The 4983-nt window shown below is 38.4% G+C and overlaps 1 pseudogene; it reads left to right on the plus strand.

Moving 5' to 3' along the window:
• LOC106468293 overlaps nt 1-3965 on the plus strand; it is an 18165-nt pseudogene extending 14200 nt beyond the window's left edge.
• The last annotated feature ends 1018 nt before the right edge of the window (nt 3966-4983 follow it).

Consider the following 4983-nt stretch of genomic DNA (forward strand, 5'->3'; position numbering starts at 1 on the left):
ACTCCCCTTCAGACTAGGACTTTGTGGTCCCTAATACACGCCCCCCTTCAGACTCGGACTTTGTGGTCCCTAATACACGCCCCCTTCAGACTCGGACTTTGTGGTCCCTAATACACACTCCCCTTCAGACTCGGACTTTGTGGTCCCTAATACACGCCCCCTTCAGACTCGGACTTTGTGGTCCCTAATACACGCCCTCTTCAGACTCGGACTTTTTTCTTTTGTTTTCTGCAAATCAGAAGAGTTAGTTAAAAGTCCTGTACTTGCTTCCTCGACAGATTTAAACGCTATCGATGAGAAATAGGAGTGGCTAGGTTATTGTAATTAATCAAGCTTGCAGTTAAAGAGCTTAAACAAAGCCACTCTTGTGAGCTTCTATAGATTTGATTTTGTTCAGCCAATAGGATGCTTAGGTAAGTAGATTAAATTAGAAACATGATCTCTAAATTGAGATATAAGATAAGAGAAAGAGAATACCGCCTTTTAAATAAACATTAGCACGAATGTTATAGCACGCCAGCGATTCCTGGTGAAAAAAAAAACACAGGTATTGATTTAGCGCTAAAAGGTGGATATGGGGGGAGCGCGATCGAACGGTTAAGTTCTAATGTATAGTGTTTATTTTCGTCAAAATACTGTGAAGACAAATCTGTGAAACGTAACGTTTGTTAAGAGTTGGAAAAAGATTCTTACTAAAGCAAGATATGTGTGCAGAAGATATTCAAAGTAGCCTGTATTTTGCAATGCTTCTTTAGGCCTATTTTAATAACTTACCTAAAATAGGGATAACTTAATAATGTTAAACCGTGTTCTTCTTTACTTTTAGTTCAGTAATTGTTCGTTTTACCAGTTATAGAGGTCTAATAATGTCTCTTGTGAACATCCTTCCACTAAGCCTAACTATAGCGAAATATACACATACATATATATATATATAAATTTGTATGTACAAAACTTAAACCTGACAGACGATAAAAAGGTCCTGTTGCTTATTGATAAAAGTAGGATTACTATTTTGTAATTTAGATCGATATGACTCGCGTAGAGGTCTAATAATGTCTCTTGTGAACATCCTTCCACTAAGCCTAACTATAGCGAAATATACACACATATATATATATATATAAATTTGTATGTACAAAACTTAAACCTGACAGACGATAAAAAGGTCCTGTTGCTTATTGATAAAATTAGGATTACTATTTTGTAATTTAGATCGATAAGACTCGCGTAGCTCGTTCTTTTAAAGATTTCAAGACTTTGAGCTGAACCGTGTCTTAACCCGATCATTAGGAGTCAATATGGGCTGCGACATTTCGTCCTGTGGGGGTTAAGAAACGGATTATGCTTCTTTCTCTGATGTCTCTTGAATCTTCCCCCCTTCTCTATCTAAGATATCACAATTTATTATTTTAATAACTGACAACTACGTGTGGCTTCCTTTTAAACAACATGTCGTTATCTATAAAATCAACGAAAATTTTTGTTATCGATGAAGTGGGTAGAAACTTTTTAAACTAATTGCTGGTAGACATCATTATAGGGGAACCCTGAACACGAGTTTCGAAAATGAATTTTGTTGTTGTTGAACCTTATACAGTGGGATATATTTGTTTCACAAATAGTACATAGAGGGCCAGGATTTATATATTTTATTTATGGCAAAAATATTTACGCTGTATGTCGCCGTCCCTCATTTTGAACTACTAATCCAGGGGTTAGGCAGTCAGTCAGTCAGCAGCACTCAACCACCAACCCACCATTCATGCTAAGGAATTCGATCTTATAAAGCACCCACAATTTAAAACGCAGCCCTCTGTTATTCAAACATTGATTTGTACTATCCCAAGGTATTGTGTAGAATAACTAACATATTCATGCATTTACATATTGTTCTTCCCTTTCGCCCCCCCCCCCTCCATGGCACAGCGTTAAGTCTGCGAACTTATAACGCTAAAAACCGGGTTTCGATACCCGCGATGGACACAGTACGGATAGCCTATTGTGTAACTTTATGCTTAACAATAAACAATTCTACCCTTTTATTTGTGTATGTGTTTATCCACGCACACACACAAAACGAGCACAAAACTTGTATTATTATTATTTTGTTGTTGTTGTTGTTGAATGTAAAAAAAAATGTGTTATAAAATTATAGAAAATTGTGAAAACTTTCTTAAAGACCATTTTTATTTACCGGTTCAATCCTTTTTTTTAATATCGCTGTTACATTGAATTGAAACGGGATAATGCTGCACCTTGACCAATTTAACTAAACAGTTTCCGTTTTCTGTTACAGGTTACGGTAACATCGCAGCAAAGACCAATCTGGGGAAAGTCATGACTATTCTGTATGCTATTGTAGGAATTCCTTTGATGTTCTTGTACCTGACCAACATAGGTGACTTATTGGCCAAGTCCTTTAAATACCTCTACCGCAGGTTGTGTGACTGTAAACCAGAGGAAGGCCGCAGACGTCCCCGTCATGCGAAACAATACCACGTTCATCACATCTTACTTCAGGACAACGCCCCCAATTCTCACAACCCTCTCGAACCATCAATGCTCAACAAGTTCCCCACTCCGCAGCCCACCACAGAAGAAATCAAGATGGAGGCCATTCCAGATGACCCATCAGAAGAAGAGGATTTTGGGAAACCGAGAGCCAATGTCCCCATAACACTCTGCCTGGCCTTGATCACTGGGTACATATGTGGAGGAGCTTTTTTTGTTCTCTCTCTGGGAAGGATGGAACTACCTAGATGGCGCTTATTTCTGTTTTGTCACCCTCAGCACTATTGGGTTTGGAGACTTGGTTCCTGGTGACACGGTCGTCTCGGGCACGACTGGGTCACAGGAAAAGTTAGTGATCTGTTCCCTCTACGTGCTTGGGGGCATGGCCTTGATTGCCATGTGTTTCAACCTTGTCCAGGAAGAGGTCATCTTCAAGGTGACGAATCTTGGGAAAAGGCTGGGTATCGTAAAGGACTCTGATGATTCTGATGACTGAGACGGGTTAGGTGGGTGCTTCTCAGCTGGCAAAAAAAATCCACTTATTCAATGGATAATATAGTAATTGGTATTGCTTAAAAAAAACGAGCCAGTGACCAATAATCGGGTGAAAATAGGTCGTTTTCCATTACATCTAATTTACCGCCGTGAGAATATCACATCTACAAAACCACTTAAACAGAGAGACTTTAGAAGTTTGAGAAGTGGTTTGGTATTTTCACCATTTAACTCCTGAATATTTGAAATGTGTTATAAAACTGAACAATGGAATCGTAACAAAACACTGGACTCTTGATCCTCGAGCAATATTGCTTTAGAATTAAAATGAGCTTCATCTTTGTGTCACGAAATACTGACGGATATGCGAAATACACACAAACAAACTTTTAATGATCAGCTGACCAGAAACCACCAACATTAACATTTCAATGCACAACAATGAAGAAAAACAACAGATTATAGTCAGCGTTGATCGAAGAACAACAAGGAACATTGACCAATGATTAGGTCGTATGTTTACGTTCACGATTGCGACCGCGTTATCGGCAATGAATCTTTTTTTTTATCGTTCCAAGATGTAATAAGACGTGCCTTAATTAAATGAATGCTACTTTATATTTCGATGGGGCCACTTTATCGTTATATAACTAACGTTTTGAGTTTTGATCTCAATCAAAGAAGTGTTAAAATCACTGCTGATCTTACTTCTAGCCTGTTGATTTCATTTTGTATTCTGTATGTTTGTAGAAAACGGAAATTGCAAGAAATGATTTTGTACTCGACTTTTTTTTCCCCCACTTTTGAAACAAATTTCTGCCCTTGTGGGCAGAATTAGGTGTATGGTGGCGGCTATTTTGTAAATATGTAAGGATAAATATGCCACAAAAGCTCCATGTAAGTTTCAGTTCCAAAATAATATGTAGGCACGAATAAATTTAATTACAACCGTAAAATGGTGTCTGATCTCAATGCTTTTTTTTTCTTTTCGATAATTTCGAACCGAAAATGACGTTGTATATTTTCCGCATATTAATTGGAAATAACCTACCACCTTGAGTTGGCTTGACACGGCCTTGTGATAAGGGCAATTTGCGGGTCACGGGCTCGAATTCCCATCGCCCAACATGCTCTTCCTTTCAGCCATGGGGGCGTTATAATGTGACGATAAATCCCCCTATGTGTTGATAAAGAGTAACCCGTGAGTTGGCTATTAATAGGTACCAATAGATGTCACTACATCATCATAGCACAATATCTTCATAGTTTCGTACAAACCAGAATTGCAACTCCAACGAATTTGCGCTAGCCGTCCCTAACTTAGCAGTGATAGGCTAGTGAGAAGGCAGCTAGTCATCAACACCCACCGCCAACTCTTGGGCTACTCTCTTACCAACGAATAGTGGAATTGACCGTAACATTATAACGCTCTTACGGCTAAAAGTGATTCGCACATTGCGAGTCGAGCGCCGCTTAATCACCAGGCCATGCCGGACCTCAACCTTTTAGTGACAAGATTAACGTTATGTTTTACCAAAATGTAGGCTTAACTTTTACATTCACTAGTAGAAACATAGCGATAGGTAAAATTCAAACGCACAATTCTCGCTGAATTTTTAAAGTCTTAAAGCTTTTGTCTGTTTGGCAGTTAATACGATACACGTATTTTAAACATTGTTAAATAGCTAAAACATCCGTTAACGTTGATGTGGAGATTAAGGTTAAATTTTCGTTCAACTTCAAGACAAATTGTTTGTTTGTTTTTAATTATGCACAAAGCTACACAAGGGCTATCTGTGCTCTGCCCACCACGGGTATCGAAACTCGGTTTCTAGCGTTGTTAGTCCTCAGACATACCGCTGTGCTACTGGGGGGCTCAAGACAAATAAATTAGAAATAACATGGCATGACTTAACTATATATGTATTTGAGACTTTATTTTTGCTATTTAGTTATTTTTGTTAATCACAAAAT

This window comes from Limulus polyphemus, unplaced genomic scaffold (assembly GCF_000517525.1).
Source record: "Limulus polyphemus unplaced genomic scaffold, Limulus_polyphemus-2.1.2 Scaffold2950, whole genome shotgun sequence".
Taxonomy (NCBI): domain Eukaryota; kingdom Metazoa; phylum Arthropoda; class Merostomata; order Xiphosura; family Limulidae; genus Limulus; species Limulus polyphemus.